Source organism: Heloderma suspectum, chromosome 3, assembly GCF_057233095.1.
Source record: "Heloderma suspectum isolate Gila_16-S chromosome 3, 16-S_ref, whole genome shotgun sequence".
Classification (NCBI taxonomy): Eukaryota; Metazoa; Chordata; class Lepidosauria; order Squamata; family Helodermatidae; genus Heloderma; species Heloderma suspectum.
This window is the reverse complement of record NC_139460.1, coordinates 325,712,523-325,733,204: the sequence shown is the minus strand read 5'-3', so window position 1 is coordinate 325,733,204 and position 20,682 is coordinate 325,712,523. Positions and strand designations below refer to the sequence as shown.

The following is a 20,682-nucleotide window of genomic DNA, read 5'->3' as shown; positions in this document are numbered from 1 at the left end:
ATAATGAGCAGTGCTTGAATTACAGGGAGCGTGATTTGGCTAAACGTGTTGTGTGTTTGTGTCAGAGGACGGGGCTCACAGAGTTTATTAAAAGCCCCCTAATCTTTTCCCCTCATCACTCAAGTACTGACACAGACTCTCAGCCCAACCTACTTCACAGGGTTGTTGTTGTGAGGATAAAACGGAGAGGAGGAAGATAATGTAAGCCGCCCTAGGTTCCTTGCAGGAGGAAAAAAGGTGGGATATGAATGCAATAAATAAATAAAATACTAGGGGTTAGGCCCAGAACCTCTCTAAAAACCAGCGGCGGATACATCCAAAATGCATCCAAATCTCCCTTTTCGTGTGTTGACTGGGACTATTTAGTTGAATCCATTTCTTATTATTCGCCTGGCGCCTACATTGTATTCCTTTCAGCGCCAGGTGAAGACCTTTTTATTTTCCCAGGCATTTTAGCTTTCTAAATTTTTATCTTTGCTGTTTTAAATCTGTATTTTAAACTCCTGCACTGCTGCTAGATTTTATTGTGGTTGTATTGTTATATTGTGGTTTTAATATTCTATACATTTTAAATTGTTTTATTGTGTGTTTGGTTTTAATTTTTGTGAACCGCCCAGAGAGCTTCGGCTATTGGGCGGTATAGAAATTAAATAAATAAATAAATAAATAAATAATTTGGAGAGGTTCACCGGCCCCGTATCAGGGCATATATGTGACATGCAGAAGATCCCATGTTTGGTCCCTGGCAACTCCAGTTTTTTTAATTATTATTACATTAAATCCCCCCTTTTTTCCTCTTGCAAGGAACCCAAGGCGGCTTACATTATCCTCCTCCACTCCATTTTTGTCCTCGCAACAACAACCCTGTGAGGTAGGTTGGGCTGAGAGTCAGTGACTGGCCCAAAGTCACCCAGTGAAGCCTCATGGTCGAATGGGGACTAGAACCCGGATCTCCCGAGTCCTAGTCCAGTGCTCTAACCGCTACACCACACTGGCTCGCTTAAAAGGAATCAGGTAGCCGGTGATGGGAAAATCCTTCTCTGCCCAAGACCTAGAGAACTGCTGCCAGTCAGAGTTGACAATGCTGATAGTAGTCTGACTGCTATTAAAAAGCTTCCTATGTTCCTCCTGCTATTCTTCTTCCTCTTATTACTAGTAGTAGTAGTGGACACAAACTGGATCCAAACGGACGCTTTCACATCTTAACTGGGGCTGTTTGGTAGAGCTGACATTGCTGCTGTTACCATTATTATCTAAACCTGGGTAGAGAGTGTGTGATGTTCTTCTGGATGCAGGTGTGGATCAACATTTAGACTTAAGTCTATTGTATGTTCATAGTCTCCTTGAATGCTATTTTTTTGATAGAAAGGCAAGATAATTAATTAATTAGAAAGAAAGAATTGCCTGTCCATGCAGAAACGGTTCTCTTCTCAAGCTCAAGTTCTTGGAAAGGTTACTTCAGTTGCCAATAACATTTTTTAGGTAAAATTCTATATGCGCTTGAGTGAGAGGAAGTCCCGTTAAACTCAGGGGGAAATGGGGCTTAGGCATGCAAAAAATTCTGCTGTTAAACATCAACAATAACTTTTCTGCCCCGAATACGGTCTTGATGAAGATGAAACTGGCCAGAAAGAAAGTAAAGTTGAGAGATCATGTTTTAAAGCAAGAGGAAGAGAGAGCACCTTTCGAGCCAGCAGGAGGTAGGCAAGCATGCATGGGACTGCAGCCTGAGCTACAAATTAGATGCCCCTGGTTTGATTTTTACCTTTCCTATGAACTCACCAGGTGGCCTTACAGTACAAGCTTATGTATGCACTGCAGCCCCATTAAGTTCAGCTGGGCTCACCCCTAGGTAAATGGATATAGAATTATAGCCTTTGGCAATTTTAGTGAAATGTACAGCTAACTTCATCCACAGAGCACACTGGAGGAGGCAACATCGCATTTTAAAAATACTTCTACATGAGTGAGCACATGACTGCAGTGAATAACAATATTTATTTATTTATTTATTTGATGTCTATCCTGCCTTGACACCAAAAATGGCACTCAAGGTGGTTCACAATAGATTGAAAACAGAATCTCAGTTAAAACATAACATGAAAACAAATCAATTAAAAACACAGCACTAAAAGAAACAGCACCCAAACAGTTAAAAATCCCTTCAGCAACAAACCAACTTACATGCCAAAGTCCTTCCTGAATAAAATTATATAATGATAATTATATAATAAAATGGAACAATGCCATGTAGTGTTATTGTGACATGATAAATAACTACTATTGTATGGTATAATAATATAACAAAACCACACAACGATATCATCATAATATTATGCTGTTATTTTTGAGTGCACTGTTCTTATAGTGGTACAGTGTGATACTGTTTGGCAAGAAAGTTTTATTATGTGTTACTGGACTGGTATGGTTTTTACAATATTCTTTGCAGCATGTTAGCTTTTATGCAGCAGAATTATGATGATAAAGCAAAACCAATGGGTGCTAGAAAGATGTATTAGCGAGCTGGGTTCCAAATTTCCCAGCATCTTCCAACTGAAAACATTTGCATTTACAAACATGCTGTGGTTGTTGGAATGCACCAACGTCAGCTGATCTTGGATGCTCCATTTCATGGGATGTAACAAATCAGGCAATCCCAGTTGTTTGCTTTAAGTAACTGTATAATCATAACCACCATCACCAGAAGAGAGAGTTTTGCTAGCTGCCATTTACTACCCAGGCCAGAGGGTTTCACCTGGTTCCTGATACCACCTAGGACCGAGGGGTAGAGCGATCTCTTTCTGCAGCTCTTTAAAAAGGTTCATTCTCCTGCTGCCTCCTGCTCATAATGAATTGCTTTGATATTGAAGTTATTTTATTCTGTATATTATGAAGCTGTTTTGAATTGTTTTACATGGAGGTATGATAGCAACGTGTTGCTGATGTATTGATATTTTTGTTTTGTCATGCTTTGGTACCATGTTGTGCGTATGGCAAAGTGGCATACATATAAAGTGACAGTTCGTTTTATATAGCACCATCAGTGTGCATGATGCTTTACAGAGGAACAAAGATGGAGACAAGTCCCTCCCTTGAGGAGCTTACAGTCTAAAATTCAACACAGGGAGAGTTCCCCTCTACTCAGCACTGGTTAGGCCTCATCTGGAGTACTGTGTCCAGTTCCGGGCATCGCACTTTAAGATGGATGCAGACAAGCTGGAGAGGGTTCACAGGAGGGCAACAAAGATGATCAGGGGACTGGAAAAAAAGCCGTATGAAGAGAGACTAAAAGAACTGGGCATGTTTAGCCTTGAGAAGAGAAGACTGAGGGGAGATAGGATAGCGCTCTTCAAGTACTTGAAAGGTTGTCACAGAGAGGAAGCCAGGATCTCTGCTCCATCATCCCGGAGTGCAGGACATAATGGGCTCAAGTGCAGGAAGCCAGATTCCAGCTGAACATCCGGAAAAACGTCCTGACTGTTAAGAGCAATACGACAATGGAACCAATTCCCTATGGAGGCGGTGGGCTCTCCCACACTGGAGGCATTCAAGATGAGGCTGGACAGCCATCTGTCAGGGATGCTCTGACCTGGATTCAAGCATTGAGCAAGGGGTTGGATTCAATGGTCTTATAGGCTCCTTCCAACCCTACTATTCTGTGATTCTATGATTCTAGGGAGGAGGAGAGAAAGAGGGAGGCAAGGGTAACAAAAGTGAGTATGTGCTGAAAGTACTTGTTTCAGTAGGGCAGCCTTTTCCAACCTGGTGCCCTCCAGATGTGTTGGACTACAACTCCCATAATTCCCCAGCCACACCTGGAGGGCACCAGGCTAGGAAAGGCTGCAGTAGAGGAAGATGACTTCCAGGGCGTAAGAAAGGTGAGTTTTGAGAAGTAACTTGAAGAACATGCAGTAGCAGAAAAGTATTGGAGGCATAAGAGGCAGCAAAAGAGAAAGGGCAAAGTTGTTTGATGGCTGGGAATGGTAGAGCTGCAGGGCCAAAACTTCCAGAGAGATGTGAGGTTAAGGCCACGAAGGGCTTGGAAGGTAAAGGCAAAGAGCTTGTGGGGAACAGACAGGAAACCGGTTTGGGGATCTCAGGAGAGGTGTACTAACATTAGACAGTAAGGCAGCACACTGTTAGTTATTTAGGGTGCTTCCAGATGAGGTTTTTATTGTGCAATCACCCTGCTTCATTCAGAGAATTTTACAGAGGAAGACAATGTTGTCTTCAGTTTGTAGCCCTCCCATGTTTTTCTTCCATCCTTCTTCTTAACGGAAAAAAACCATTAAGGGCACAATCCTGTGCATGTTTAGACAGAAAAAAAGCCCTACAATTCCCAGCATTCCCCAGCTAGCATTGTAGAATGTTTTACTGTCTAAACATGCATAGGATTGCTCCTTAAAGGTGCTTCCAGATGGAGGGCTTCTAGCATTGTTGTTGCTCAGTTGTTCAGTCGTGTCCGACTCTTCATGATCCCATGGACCATAGCACGCCAGGCCTTCCTGTCCTGCGCTCTCTCCCGGAGCGTGCTCAAGTCCATATTCATTGCATCAGTGATGCTATCTAGCCATCTCATCCTCTGCCGTCCCCTTCTCCTTTTGCCTTCAGTCTTTCCCAGCATCAGGGTCTTTTCCAGAGAGTTTTCTCTTTGCATTAGGTGGCCAAAATACTGGAGCTTCAGCTTCAGTATCTGTCCTTCCAATGAGCACTCAGGGTTGATTTCCTTTCGGATTGACTGATTTGACCTCCTTGCAGTCCAGAGGACTCGTAAGAGACTTCTCCAGCACCACAGTTCGAAAGCATCGATTCTTCGGCGCTCAGTCTTCCTTATAGTCCAGCTCTCACAGCCATACGTTACTACTGGGAAAACCATAGCTTTGATTAGACGGACCTTTGTCGGCAAGGTGATGTCTCTGCTTCTTACCATGCTGTCTAGATTTGCCATAGCTTTCCTCCCAAGGAGCAAGCGTCTTTTAATTTCATGGCTACAGTCACCGTCTGCGGTGATCTTGGAGCCCAAGAAAATAAAATCTGTCACTGCTTCCATTTCTTCCTCTTCCATATGCCCGGAAGTGATGGGTCCAGATGCCATGATCTTCGTTTTTTTAATGTTGAGTTTCAAACCAGCTTTTGCACTCTCCTCTTTCACCCTCAACAAGAGGCTCTTGAGATCCTCTTTGCTTTCTGCCATTAGGGTGGTATCGTCTGCGTATCTGAGGTTGTTGATAATTCTCCCGGCAATCTTAATTCTGACCTGTGATTCATCCAACCCGGCATTTCTCATGATGTACTCTGCATATAAGTTAAATAAGCAGGGTGACAATATGCAGCCTTGTCGTACTCCTTTCCCAATTTTGAACCAATCGGTTGTTCCATGTCTGGTTCTTACTGTTGCTTCTTGACCCTCGTACAGGTTTCTCAGGAGACAGGTAAGGTGGTCTGGTACCCCCATCTCTTTCAGAATTTGCCACAGTTTGTTGTGATCCACACAATCAAAGGCTTTAGCGTAGTCAATGAAGCAGAAATAGATGTTTTTCTGGAATTCTCTTGCTTTCTCCATGATGCAGCGAATGTTGGCGATTTGATCTCTAGTTCCTCTGCCTCTTCGAAACCCAGCTTGTACTTCCAGTAGTTCTCGGTTCACATGCTGCTGAAGGCTAGCTTGTAGGATTTTGAGCATAACCTTGCTGGCATGTGAAATGAGCACAATTGTACGGTAGTTTGAACACTCTTTGGCATTGCCCTTCTTTGGAATTGGAATGTAAACTGACCTTTTCCAGTCTTGTGGCCACCGTTGAGTGTTCCAAATTTGTTGGCATATTGAGTGCAGCACTTTAACAGCATCATCTTTTAGGATTTTAAATAGCTCAGCTGGAAGACTGTCATCTCCCCTAGCTTTGTTGTTAGTAATGCTTCCTAAGGCCCACTTGACTTCACTCTCTACAATGTCCGGCTCAAGTTCAGTGAGCGCACTATCATGGCTATCAGGGACATTAAGATCTTTCCTGTATAGTTCTTCTGTGTATTCTTTCCACCTCTTCTTAATCTCATCTGCTTCTGTTAAGTCCCTGCCTCCTTTGTCCTTTATCATGCCTGTCTTTGCACAAAACGTTCCCTTGACATCTCCGATTTTCTTGAAGAGATCTCTAGTCTTTCCCATTCTGTTGTTTTCTTCAATTTCTTTGCATTGTTCATTTAAGAAGGCCTTCTTGTCTCTCCTTGCTATTCTCTGGAACTCTGCATTCAGTTGGATATATCTTCCCCTTTCTCCCTTGCTTTTCGCTTCCCTTCTTTCCTCAGCTACGTGTAAAGCCTCCTCAGACAGCCACTTGGCTTTCTTGCATTTCTTTTTCTTTGGGATGGATTGAGTTGCTGCCTCCTGAACCATGTTACGGACCTCCGTCCATAGTTCCTCAGGCACTCTGTCTATCAGGTCTAATCTCTTAAATCTATTCCTCACCTCCACTGTATATTCATAACGGATATGATTTAGGTCATACCTGAATGGTTTAGTGGTTTTCCCTTTATTTATTTATTTATTTATTTATGTATTGCATTTATATCCCGCCTTTTTTCCTCTTGCAAGGAACCCAAGGCGGCTTACATTATCCTCCACCTCTCCGTTTTATCCTCACAACAACAACCCTGTGAGGTAGGTTGGGCTGAGAGTCAGTGACTGGCCCAAAGTCACCCAGTGAGCTTCCATGGCCGAGTGGGGACTAGAACCCAGATCTCCCAGCTTGCAGTCCAACACTCTTGCCACTACACCACACTGGCTCTTCAATTGAAGCTGAAATTTTGCAAGAAGCAGCTCATGATCTGAGCCACAGTCAGCTCCAGGTCTTGTTTTGACTGACTGTATAGAGCTTCTCCATCTTTGGCTGCAAAGGACATAATCAATCTGATTTCGATATTGACCATCTGGTGATGTCCATGTGTAGAGTCGCCTCTTGTGCTGTTGGAAAAGAGTGTTTGCTATGATCAGCATGTTCTCTTGGCAAAAGTCTATTAGCCTTTGTCCTGCTTCATTTTGTACTCCAAGGCCATGCTTGCCTGTTATCCCGGTGATTTCTTGACTTCCTTCTTTAGCATTCCAATCCCCTATGATGAAGAGGACATCTTTTTTTGGTGTTAGTTCTAGAAGGTGTTGTAGGTCTTCATAGAACCGATCAACCTCAGCTTCTTCGGCATCAGTGTTTGGGGCATAGACTTGAATTACTGTGATGTTGAATGGTTTGCCTTGGATTTGTACTGAGATCATTCTCTCATTTTTGAGATTGTACCCCAGTACTGCTTTTCCCACCCTTTTGTTGACTATGAGTGCTACTCCATTTCTTCTAAGGGATTCTTGCCCACAGTCGTAGATATGATGGTCACCTGAATTAAATTCGCCCATGCTTGTCCATTTTAGTTTGCTGATTCCCAAGATGTCGATGTTCAATCTTGCCATCTCATGTTTGACCACCTCTAGCTTACCTTGATTCATTGATCTTACATTCCAGGTTCCTAAACAATATTGTTCTTTACAGCATTGGACTTTCTTTTCACCACCAGACACATCCACAGCTGAGTGTCCTTTCGGCTTTGGCCCAGCCGCTTCACTCTTTCTGGCGCTACTTGGAAATTCCCTCTGCTCTTCCCCAGTAGCGTATTGGACACCTTCCGACCTGAGGGGCTCATCTTCCGGCGTCATCTCTTTTAGCCTTGTGATACGTTCCATGGGGTTTTCTTGGCAAGAATACTGGAGTGGGCTGCCATTTCCTTCTCCAGTGGACCACATTTCGTCAGAACTCTCTGCCATGACCTGTCCGTCTTGGGTGGCCCTGCACGGCATAGCTTATGGATTCACTGAGTTACGCAAGGCCCTTTGCCACAAGAAGGCAGTGATCCATGAAGGAGTTCATGGAGCATTACCACTCAGAAATAGTTGCACAGCTATTCCTTCTTTTCCTCCCTAACAGATTTTCTTCAGTAAGGAAAAAGACAGAAGCAGCGGTGGAAAAACATGGGAGGGCTACGAATGGAAGAGGGCGACGTCTGGAGCCTCTGTAAGCCTCCATGAATGAGGTAGGGTAATGGTATAATAAAAACCTCATCTGGTAGCACCATAAGGAAGAGAAGATGGAATAGCTGCACAATGGCTTTTGATTGGTAGCGGTAGGAGCCCTGCATCTGGATGCACCATTAATCCGTCATTGTAGTTTTACTGCCAGGGGGGTTGTTTGTGGGGCTTTCTGCCACAGGTGGCCGGCTTTGGATCCTATACTCCTTCACCTTGACTTAGGCGGAAGCCATCTTTTATATGCTGTGCCTCAGGCAACAAAATGTCTTGGGCCAGCCTTGTTCAGAGAGCCCCATTCTGGTTAGACTCAAGGACGGCCCAGCTGCAACAGTGGAAGCCCAGAGAGGAGAAGGCTGCGCTGGTCAAGGCCCAAGAGTTGACTCCAGCGTGGCAAGAGTGTTTCTGCTGGGGAGCTGGAGCAAGAAGACCGTATTTGGGGCAGAAAAACGAGACACGCCTTGGCAATGGCCCGACAAGGGCAGCCTCCCCCGACCTGGTGCCCTCCGGTTGGGTTGGACTACAACTCCCAGCAGCCGCCTGCGGCTGCTGGGAGTTGTAGTCCAACCCAACCGGAGGGCACCAGGTCGGGGGAGGCTGAAATAAGGAGAGCAAAGGAAAGGGAAAGGGCCCAATCCAGTGGTCCGTCCTGTAGCATTGTGTGCATGCAAATGCAAGAGAGCGCGACGCCACGGGAGAAGTGGGGGGGGGGGCGAGCAACTGCAAGCCCTCCAGCGCACCCAGCGAAGCCCACCCCGCGCTTTGCCCGGGGGGCGGGGAAGAGGCGGGGTGCCCGCTCTGAGGTTTGCCCCGGAACCTCGGGCGGCGGGTTCGGTTTCCGGGGGGCCGCGCGAGAGGAACGGACTCCGTCGGCGGGTCCGGCGGGAGGGTCCGGCGGGAAGCGCTTCCTGCAAGCCCAGCCCTGTTGGCGCTGTGCGGGGGTGAGGCGGGGAGCGGGAGAAAGAGGGAAAGCGGCGGCCGGGCGCGGAGCAGGCGGGGTAGGTCGAAGCCCAGCCGATGTGGGGCGGGGGTGTTGTGGGGCCAGGCTCTTTCCGGGGGGGTTGTGAGGGCAGTTCTTGGGGGTGGTATTGTGGGGCCAAGGTCTTTCGGGGGGGGGTTGTGGGGCCAAGGTCTTTCGGGGGGGGGTTGTGGGGCCAGGCTCTTTCGGGGGGGGGTTGTGGGGCCAGGCTCTTTCGGGGGGGGTTGTGGGGCCAGGCTCTTTCGGGGTGGTATTGTGGGGCTGGGCTCTTTCGGGGGGGGGGGAGTTATAGGGCAAGGCTCTTTTGGCGGGGTTGTGGGGGCAGTTCTTGGGGGTGGTATTGTGGGGCCAGGCTCTTTCGGGGGGGGGGTTGTGGGGCTGGGCTCTTTCGGGGTGGTATTGTGGGGCCGGGCTCTTTCGGGGTGGTATTGTGGGGCCGGGCTCTTTCAGGGGGGGTTGTGGGGCAAGGGTCTTTCGGGGGGGGTTGTGGGGGCAGTTCTTGGGGGTGGGATTGTGGGGCCAGGCTCTTTTGGGGTGGTATTGTGGGGCCGGGCTCTTTCGGGGGGGGTGTTATGTGGCCAGGCTCTTTCGGGGGGGTGTTATGTGGCCAGGCTCTTTCGGGGGGCGTGTTATGTGGCCAGGCTCTTTCGGGGGGCGTGTTATGGGGCCAGGCTCTTTCGGGGGGCGTGTTATGGGGCCAGGCTCTTTCGGGGGGCGTGTTATGGGGCCAGGCTCTTTCGGGGGGCGTGTTATGTGGCCTGGCTCTTTCGGGGGGCGTGTTATGGGGCTAGGCTCTGGGGAGACTCCTGTAATTTTAGGACCTCACTGGGGAAAGCAAGCCATCAGAGGAGCCCCCCTCCTGCAAGGGCCACAGGCAATACTCAATAGCAGGAGACATACACACACACACACACACACATGGGGGGGGGGGGAACAGATGTATTTTGTGGAAGCTTCATGTCACTCCAGGTCCAGCCCACCGCTTCTCCCTCAGGGGCTCCCATGCCCTGCGAATGCTCATCATAATAACCTGCACACCTCCTCTGCATTCAGACCTGGGGCGGGAGGCTTGGTGAGGAATCAGTGCTGACAGGACCATTAGGAGGGTAGTGGTAAAGAAGAGCCTTCGATGCGTATGAGAAACCATTCTCTTTCCCACCCACCCTGCCAGTGTTTAATGGGTTGGATTGGTTGTAGCGGGGTGGGGGTTGTGATGTACATTGTCAGGGCTTGGGAAATGGTCGTGGTGGTGGTGAAGGAGGAAATGGGCTACGCTATATCACATGAGATGGTTTGAGGGAGTCAGGCATTTGGGGATATATGAGCTTTGGCTATTGGATGGTATAGAAATGAAATAAATAAATATGACCGAGGTGTAAAATTGGGCTTTGGAGGATGGCACTGTTGTAGGGTAGCTGCTCTTTAGGACAAATGCTGTTGGAGGCAGTGTCTGGACTGGATGAGATGGCTCTTGGTGTGGGTGGCTGGGAAGAGGGGTGATAGGATCCCAATTCCATTCAGTTCCATCTCCATCATCTCCACCTCTACCACAGTAGTTCCAGGCTTCTTGGTCTTGGTCTGTTTTGCTGTTATAAGTGAAGTTGTATTAAGTGTTTTTCTGTGTTTATCGGCAACATCAGTATAGTTGTTAGAAAAACCTTTATTTGATTATACCTTGCCTCTCTACCAAAGAAATGGCTCTCAGCTGTCTCACTTTGGGGGGGAGGGGGAGACTGTAGTATCATTCGATCATAATGCACTTGTAGACTTCTTTGTGGTTCTGTAACCATTGGCTTTGTGACCTTTGAACCCCATGGGGTAGCCAAAAAACAGCAAAGAGTTCTGTGGCACCCTAATATTTTACAAATGTATTGTGACATAAGCTTTCATGGACCAAGGACCCCTCCATCAGATGTGTAACATGCTAACTTCAGTGAGTATGTGGATATACTTGGGGGGGGGGGGGGTTTACAGGCTGGGGCCAAAAGGCCAAGATGCAGATCCTGTGGGATAAATGGTTAGGTATCAGCTGCTGCAGACATATACAGCATATATCTACAAACTTAAGTAATGGGTGCACAAATGTTTGATTGCAGCCTTGGGAGCCAGTTCCCCTTGCAGCTCCAGACATCTGCCTTCTCTAGTCTCAGAGGAGGAGAGTGATACTAAGTCCACTGTCTTCCTGCTGCACTGCCCACACCCTGTCTCCTTCCCAGTGTTCCATGTTGGGAGATGGCTCTGAAATAATTCATTCAGTCTTCATCGGCTAATTTGGTTTTACATGCGTTTCCTCTGATCATTCTCATCACCTCCCACTGTAATGTATAATAAAGCATTAGAACGCACCTTCCCATTTCATCATAGCACAGTAATTACTGTTTGCTCCCTGAGAATAAAGGTGGATCTCCATGGACACAAGTTGTCAACCCCTTTGGTCCCAGGAAACTGTTTCTGAAATGGGGGGGGGGGGTATAGACAGACATGAGCAGGCCAGCAAGTAAAGAAAGGAGCCTATTGCTCTCTCCCCCCCACATTTGAGCTGTTTTGGAGATTGTAGAGCAATGTATCACAGGGTGAGCAGTGACTGGATTGATTAAAAGCACTTTGTGACTGGTTGGCTGGTACCACTTCAATCATAGCAGTTTGCTGGCAAAATCAGTTTCTGATCCCAGGCTTTTAGAAGGATAGTTTCTTTCACAACTCTCTATGCAGGGTACTGTACTCATGGAGACGACAGCCATCCGCTCCTAAGAGCGCAATCCTATGGGGATAGTCAGCCGCCTCCAAACTCGGAGGCAGCCGACTATCCAATGCAGGGCAGGCAGAGCTTGGAGTGGATCTCTTCCACACTCTGGCTGCCCTGCATTTGCGGCTAGACAGCCGATTTCAGCTGTCTAACTGGGGCACCTCAAAATGGGGGTGGTGGTGGACGGTGCATAGGAAGTGTCGTACCAGTGCTTCCACGGTCCCTGCCCCGCCCCCAGGAGTGCCCCTTTTTCGGCCACTCTGCACTGCTCTTCCAAGCAGGGAGCCCGGGGACAAACCATGCCTCCTATGAGGTGGCGGGGGACAGGGAGGGGAGTCAGCTTTCTGGGAACTGAGCTTGGAGCACCAGCTCCAAGCTGAGTTCCCATAAACCAAGAAATCCTATCGCCATCTAGACGCTGTATAGCAGCCATTGGATTGCGCCTTAAGAGAAACAAAGTTATATGTTCCTGCAAGGAGTATCCATGTTGTTATGTCACAGCAAAGGAAAAGAGAAAGTAAAAGGTGAGACTTGGAACTCAGATCCAAGTCTGTTTCTTTCTTTGTTGGACCATCTGGGCCCTAAACCAGCTGCTATTTGAAGCATGCAGGCTATCAAATTATACCAGTCTTGCAAATAATTGTTTAGGGGTCATCACATAACCAGGTGGTTACTGTTCACTTGTTGTTTTTCTTCTGTCTTTGAAAGGCTACAAGAGAACTCTTAAGGCTGGCAGAAATGGAGACTGTAGGCGTGGTTCTCCTCCTCTCCATTGTTTTGAGCCTTAAGAAAGTGCCATCTGAGAGAGAGAGAAATCAAGTCACTGTGCCTGCAGTTGCCATAATGGCTGTACTCGGGGCTCCCCAGTTGCACTTACAGACTCGCTGTTTATTGCTAGGTCTTTTGCAAGGTGGCAGTTGCAGCCTGCTCCAGCTAAGCAGCTGAGTGGCTACGGTACAGAGAATTCTTCTCCCAGTGAGAAAACAAAAAGATAGTGAAATGGGCCACACATCCAAGTTATATGCCCAAACTTCAAAGAGGAAGATGCAATTGCAGCAGGTTTATATTTTAAGTTACAACTGCAGGGAGTTTATTTTTGGAGTTGAGCGGCCAAGATGAGCCTTCTCTTTAGACTTCAAAACCAGACAGCGAAATCCCATCTCCCTCAAATTGCGCACAAGAAGTTGCAGAATGCCCCAATTGTTTGTTTTTTGCGGCTTGGATATTGTGCATTGCATCTAGCCCGGCCTGGGTTAATGCCAAGGAAGCGCAAGGGTGTGGAGCTTGTGATGATGAAGAGGGCTGTCATTTCACTAAGCGCTGGAGCTAAATTCCTGTTTGCTTAGTCTTAACTGTACTGACATAAAGAACACTTTGTTGATATTGCAGAGGGTGGATATGGATTGCTTTTGCTCTGATTTTTGCATTCTGTTTAATAGGATGGCAGAGAACTCCTAGAGACTAGTGTGGCATATGCTGTGGTTCAGAGATTCTCTCAAACTGTATTGTCAGTACGTTGGCAACCACTGATTACCTGTTTACTGTGTATACAGTCGGTTTCTCCTAAAACCAGATACCATCTAAGAGTAAGCTCAATACTTTACTCTTGATATATGGGTGATACAGAATTCTAGTTCTTAAGAAACACTCTCTCAGACAAGATTTGTCTTTTTACTACAAAGTATTAGCATAACAATGCTAAATACAAGAGGTTATCAATGCATACATTGAAACACATGAAACATCTAACATAATTCTTAAACAAGACTTCTAAGCAGAGTCAAATACATTTGCCAGTTCTCAGTGGTAATCAATATCAAGCTCACCAGTTTGATTCTACAGGCAATACGTTAAGGAAATCTGATCCTTAAGGATAGCTTCCACTGTTGCGGGTTCTGAGTCTCCTTTATATACTTTTTGGATGCTATAAAATATGTCCAGACTATTTTTACTGCAGGTTATATTTCTTAATCAATAATTCCAAAGATAACCTTTCTACTTTAACTCTTCATATGTCTAAATAAGATTATTGAATTGTGAAGCTTCTTATCTAGTTTAATGCGCATTTGTTGTTGTTCAGTCGTTCAGTCATGTCCGACTCTTCGTGACCCCATGGACCATAGCACGCCAGGCCTTCCTGTCCTGCGCTCTCTCCCGGAGCGTGCTCAAGTTCATATTCCTTGCATCCGTGATGCTATCTAGCCATCTCATCCTCTGCCGTCCCCTTCTCCTTTGGCCTTCAGTCTTTCCCAGCATCAGGGTCTTTTCCAGAGAGTTTTCTCTTCGCATTAGGTGGCCAAAATATTTGAGCTTCAGCTTCAGTATCTGTCCTTCCAATGAGCACTCAGGGTTGATTTCCTTTAGGATGGACTGATTTGACCTCCTTGCAGTCCAGGGGACTCGTAAGAGTCTTCTCCAGCACCACAGTTCGAAAGCATCAATTCTTCGGCACTCAGCCATCCTTATAGTCCTGCTCTCACAGCCATACATTACTACTGGGAAAACCATAGCTTTGATTAGACGGACCTTTGTCGGCAAGGTGATGTCTCTGCTTCTTACTATGCTGTCTAGGTTTGCCATAGCTTTCCTCCCCAGGAGCAAGCGTCTTTTAATTTCATGGCTACAGTCACCGTCTGCGGTGATCTTGGAGCCCAAGAAAGTAAAATCTGTCACTGCTTCCATTTCTTCCCCTTCTATATGCCAGGAAGTGATGGGGCCAGATGCCATGATCTTCGTTTTTTTAATGTTGAGTTTCAAACCAGCTTTTGCACTCTCCTCTTTCACCCTCAACAAGAGGCTTTTTAGATCCTCTTCACTTTCTGCCATTAGGATGGTATCGTCTGCATATCGGAGGTTGTTGATAATTCTCCCGGCAATCTTAATTCCGACCTGTGATTCATCCAACCCGGCGTTTCTCATGATGTACTCTGCATATAAGTTAAATAAGCCTTATTGTTTTATGATACCCTACTAAGTGAAAGTCGTAACCCTAAATTTAACATTGACACCACCTTATCTGTATTCCTTTCTAATCAGTAAAGGGTGCTAATGCTCTGTTTCTAATGGCCTGGTACAATTGTCTCTCATCTGGCAAACCCCAGAGATGAGACATCTTTATTACTCCTGGGTCAGAAGGTTATACTGGGTGGTATTAGGCATTAGAATCTTATTTTATTTCCAGAATTCTGTTGGAGACATTTGATTAAAGAATTTCCCAATTGAGCCACAGGGGTAAGATCATGCAAATATGAAAGATATGCTTGATCTGTCACATTAGCTTAAAAGATCTGGCCCATTAGTTCTACCACAAGGTGGGCTGAACCATATAGGTCCATGTGTACTTTGGAGGCTGCGTCTTCTAATACAAGAATTGTTAAGAGCCTGAAAGGTACAGGCAAGCTGCCCCGTGAACTTTCTCTCACTTAGCTCGACATCTTTGAGAAGTCCTGCTGGGTTTTTCAACTCTGTTAATTAACAGAGAGCTCACCCAGAATTACTGCATTGTCTTGGACTCCTAATGAGGTCTGTGCACAAATGCCAGCTAAACTCTGCCTCGTGCTGCTGCTGTTCATCATCTGATCCTGCTGCTTGGTGGGGGCCAATTTGTGCTTGACCAAAATGGCTGCAGGTGAGAAACATTGAGAGGACCATTCTGGACTACAACCTCACTCATGGGAAGGGTCAATGTCCCTTGAGGAAGTCCATTGTGGGGCGGGGGTTGGGTGGAGTTGACATTGAGTGAGAGCTTGGGGTCAGGGTGGGGACATGTAAAATGTTATTCTTTGGCTGCACTAGTCTTAAACGTCTCAAGTTCTCTGCACCCCACCGGTCCTTTCCTTGGGAAAATCACAGTCTTCATGCACTGGGAGTTTCCTAAGCAAATAGCTGGTAGAATACAAGATGTAGGTGTGGGTTTGCTCAAAGGATGTGTGAGTCAGCAAAAGAACCATTGCAACATTGGCACCATATCATAGCACATGAGGCTGACATGTGCCTCTGCTGACAGCTCTGAAATTCAGAGCAATCCTAGCTCAGTAGCGGAACAGGAAGTCCTCAGAATTTATTTAATTTTTAATTTATTAAAAAAATCTCCCGCATTGACAGGTTATGCATGTCTTAGGGGCTGACTCTCCTCCATCTGCAGTTGGTTCTTTGGATAGCGCTCACGTCTGCCCCTGAAATGTCCCTCCAGACTCAATAGGAACACAGGAAGCAGCCTTATACTATCAGACCATAGGTCTGTCTAGCCCAGTATTATCAACACTGACTGGCAGCAGCTCTCCAGGGTGTCAGGGAGGAGTTTTTCCTGCCCTACCTAGAGAAGCCGGGGATTGAACCCAGGACCATCTGCATGCAAAGCATATGCTGCACTACTGAGCAGTGGCCTTTGTAGGCATGTGCAAAGGGAAGATATCCTTTATAAATAAGCAGCAAGATTTTCCCACCATGAACCCTTTGCTTCCCTTACCTGAACCAGATTCTTCTCAACCCATTTTGCACCAAAGGACATTGTTGTGTTGATACTTTGGTCAGAGTACTGGGTCATCATGCCTAACTGAAAGTGTGTGTGTGTGTGTAATTTTTTTGTATTTAAACACTCACAAGCAGACACTAGCAAACTTTTACTCACTCCATCTTGCAGCCTGGATCTCTCTTCTGAATCTGTCATCTCCAGCGTACTTTTGCAATAAATGGAGACATGGTTTTTATTCCGGAGCTGTGTTCCTCAGTGTAAAAGGTCAGCACCAATTCTGTTTTTGAAGTCTTGTTCTGGTCTGGAACCATCCCTCCCCCCGCCCGCCCTCTCTCTCGCCTGCTCTTTCAGTTAAAACCAGTACAGATTCTTCATCTGTTCTTAGGTGTGCAGAGTTTTGTGCCATGAGCCTTCACCGCAGAGGGGTTTTTGATTAAAATGACCATTTCTCCTGGCACAGATGGATTAATAACTCTTATTGTGGCAGAAGATTTTGGGGGCCAGAACATGCTTCATCAGATATATGAAATGTTGTTCTCGGTTGGCAGGCATTTATATACACATGGGTGTGGAAGAAAATAAACTGAGGCCAGAGGGCCCAAATATACAAGAGGTATTTGTGGCATGTTACTATGTGGAAACAAGAAGAAGTGAAAACAAGATCTAGTCCAAAGAGTAAAAGATGTGTTGGCAAAACAAGATAAAGGGTATACACCCGTCTTCCCCATCCTAGTGCTCTCCGGATGGCTGGCTGGGAGTGATGCACAATCGGAGGGCACCAGGATGGAGAAGACGGGTGTACATAAACACCTAGTAAGGGGCAAGTAGTTTCTGTTGAGCCCAAGTCTGATAGTGTCACGTTTGATACGAACGAATGCCAGAGTCTCCCTCTGGAGCTTCCTTGTTGTTGGAGTTCTGCAGCTTTTGGGTCTGTGCTTTATTGTCCGAGGAGAATGAAATGCTCCCCGTCTGCTTCCTGGGTGATTCCATTTTCACTGTCTGACTTGTGCCCATTGGGTGCAAGTGGGTAGAGGCCCCGATGTCGGTGCTGGCTCTCATGGGAAGGCGTGTCTGTGAACAAGCCGTTCCTGGCGCGGCTGACGCTGGCACGTTGCTTGGGTAGATAAGAGGACAGGGCTGGTTGCAGGGTTGACTGCGTGGGCTGGTTCTTGGGTTTCAATTCCTGAAAGAGTAGTCTATTTTTTCTGGCGAGTACTTGCTTCAAGTTATAGGCAAGGATAAAATGGGGAAGGGGAGAGAACTGTGTGTGCCGCCTTGGGCTCCTTGGAGTAAAGCTGGATTATAAATTTAATAAATAAGGCCTGTGAGAGAGGAGGACAGTCTTCCTGGATAGCCTGTAGATTAGGGATGCACAACCTTTTGGGGTCAGAGGGCTGCATGTAATGCTGGCTCAGGGGCCACACACATAGGTGCATATGCATACATGCGCGTGCGCGCACACACCCCAGTGATCCTGATATGGGTCACTTTTTCCTTTCTGATAGGGGCAGCGGGGAAAAAGCGATTGGTATGGAGATCTCTAGGGGAGGACGTGGAGAGCCCTCTCTCTGCCTTGTCCCCCTGAGATCCTGATACAGATCGCTCTTTCCACGCTGCTAGCAATTGACAGTACAGGCGGTGGCAGCAGAAGCAATAGGCCGCAACTACAACAGCACAATTGGCAGGAATGTGGTCATGCCAGGATTAAGGTACTCAGGGCTGCAGTTAAGGCCGGGGGGGGGGGGGGCATATGCAGCTTGTGCACGTGCACACTCGTAGATCTTTGATGACATGCTGGAGAGTCTTTAGTTGAGAGCTGTCTAGGTGACATCCAGTAGTCTTTTTTTTTTTAAGTGGAACTAGACGAGCGCTGGAAACATTTACACAAATAGCATGGAGACCTTTGAAACCCTTCTTCTGCGGGAGGCTGGCCATCTCATGCCTGCTGGCCCTCTCAGACTGGCAGACAGAACTGCCACCACTCTCCTACTTTTCCTCTCCTCTGTGTATTTCTCTGTGGGTCTCTGGGGATTCCAACATTCCCCTCTCAGCCAGAGAGGGTGTTTTTATAATGATAGCATGCAGTACCAAAGAGCGTGCATGGGGGTATGGAGATCCACTGCATTGTAAGGAAACATGGCAGCCGGGAGAGCATGCGAAGAAGCTGCCTTATCTGTCTTGTGATAATTGTAATCTAGGAACATGTCCTTAGAGGAACCATCAGAAATACAGATGGATTTATTTTTTAGGAAATGGAGAGCTTTTAAAATTAAATATTTTTGTGAACCGCCCAGAGAGCTCCAGCTATTGGGCGGTATAGAAATAAATAAATAAATAAATATACTCATACTACACAATCAATAATACATTCATATATTTGAAGTTACATGTTTGCAATTTCAACACCACGTAAACTTACAACCCCACTTTAGAGGGATCATAGTGTCAGGGTGGAAACTGAGCCCAGAGAGCCTCAGAGCAGTTCGGATTCTGAGGAGGAACAGCTATCCGTGGGAGAGGGGCCAGCTCATCCCTCCCAGGCTCAGCACCTGGCAGAGATTCCTCCTGCCAGCATTCCTAAGATAGATAGCGACCCTGGCAGTGAGGGAATGCGGGAGGGGGGCTTCTTAGATGCTCGAGGCAGACACAAGTAGCTGCAAGCAACGGCCGCCTCCCATGGACCCAAGGGAAAGAGGGAGGATCTCTCCTTAGCCCATAAGTTCTGGGACTTCAAGTGACTCTCTTTCAAACGGGGATCAACTGACTACTTGAAGCTTAGGCCACCCTGCTGTTCCTTGCTTTAGTCGCTGGTGATTAGCATCAGAAAGAGTCATTAAGTTGTAAAAGGATTAAAGCTTTGAAAAGAAATCCTTTTGTCTGTGTCTTGAGTTGGCTATTGGAATCTACTGGGAGAGGCCGCCAGAGCGCTCCTGACACATGGGGATGGGAGTTTAAGGATTGCTCTTGGAAGAGAGGAGGGGAACAGAGGAGAGGGGAGAGCAGATATAGAAACAGGCTGTCACTGAGCCTGTTTAGTATCTGGCAACGAACATTTTGTATTGACATCTTTGTTTATTTATTTATTTAATCAAATTTATTTATTTATTTATTAAATTTATTGATCACTCATCTGGCTGGTCACTCAGCCACTCTGGGCAATGTACAATAATAGAACAGTTTAAACAATAAAATTCTACATTGACAACATATTTCTAAAAATACCCTAACCCACCTCAAATACCTGCCTGAACAGCCACATTTTTAATGCGTGGCAGAAGCTCATTAAAGAGGGGGCATGGCGGAGTTCACTAGGGAGGGAGTTCCACAGAGTGGGGGCCACCACAGAGAAGGCCCTCTCCCTTGTCCCCACCAGTCTAGCTGTCCTGGCTGATGGGACAGAGAGAAGGCCATCCAAGGCTGATCTTATTAAGCAGCTTGTCTGGTGTTGCTGGAGGTGCTCCTTGAGATAGGCTGGGCCGGAACCGCATAGGGTTTTAAAGGTCAAAACCAACACCTTGAATTTGGCCCGGAAAACAACTGGTAAGCAGTGTGACTCCTTCAGCACCGGAGTGATGTGATCTCGCCGGCGGCTGCTTTTAATCAGGCACGCCGCCGCGTTCTGTACCAGCTGCAGCTTCCGAACCATCTTCAAGGGTAACCCCACATAGAGTGCATTACAGTAGTCTAAATGAGAGGAGACCAGGGCATGTACTACTGATGGGAGCAGATGGTCGGGAAGGTAGGGGCGCAGCCGTTGTATCAGATGGGGTTGGTACAGTGCTGTCCAGCTCACAGCTGACACCTGAGCCTCCATGGACAGCTGGGAGTCTAAAATGACCCCCAGGCTGCGGACCTGGTCTTTCATGGGTAGCCGTACCCCATTCAACACCAGGTCAACATCCCCCAACCTCCTCTTGTCTCCCACCAAAAGTACCTAAGTCTTGTCAGGGTTCAGCTTCAGCTTATTCCTCCCCATCCAGCCACTCACCATCTCCAGACATTTGGACAGGGATTCTACAGCCAACCTTGGCGAAGATTTAAACGAGAGGTAGAGCTGCAGGACATCTGCGTATTGATGACACCGCACCCCAAACCTCCTGATGATAGCCCCCAGCGGTTTCACATAGATGTTAAATGGCATCGGGGAGAGGATGGAACCCTGTGGCACCCCACAAGTGAGCGGCCACGGGTCCGAAACCACCTCTCCCAGTGCTACCTTCTGGTAATTGCTGGAGAGGAAGGACCGGAACCACCGTAATACGGTGTCTCCAATGCCCAACCCCTCCAGGCGGTCCAGGAGGACACCATGGTCAACAGTATCAAAAGCCGCTGAGAGGTCGAGGAGAACAAGGAAGGAGCATTTGCCCGTATCCAGAGCCCTCTTCATATCATCCACCAAGGCGACCAAGGCCGTTTCTGTC

At 47.0% G+C, this 20,682-nt stretch overlaps 1 protein-coding gene across 4 annotated transcripts in view; it reads left to right on the top strand.

The window, feature by feature from the left end:
• Positions 1-8,929: 8,929 nt before the first annotated feature.
• PCYT1A (phosphate cytidylyltransferase 1A, choline) overlaps positions 8,930-20,682 on the top strand; it is a 34,107-nt gene continuing 22,354 nt past the window's right edge. For 2 of the 4 annotated variants that reach the window (XM_084847780.1, XM_084847783.1), the window contains exon 1: positions 8,952-9,060. The gene's annotated coding sequence lies outside the window, so the exon portion shown is untranslated. Of the gene's footprint in view, positions 9,061-16,444; positions 16,526-20,682 lie in introns of those variants that run through there. The other 2 variants (XM_084847779.1, XM_084847782.1) reach the window with 2 other exon arrangements.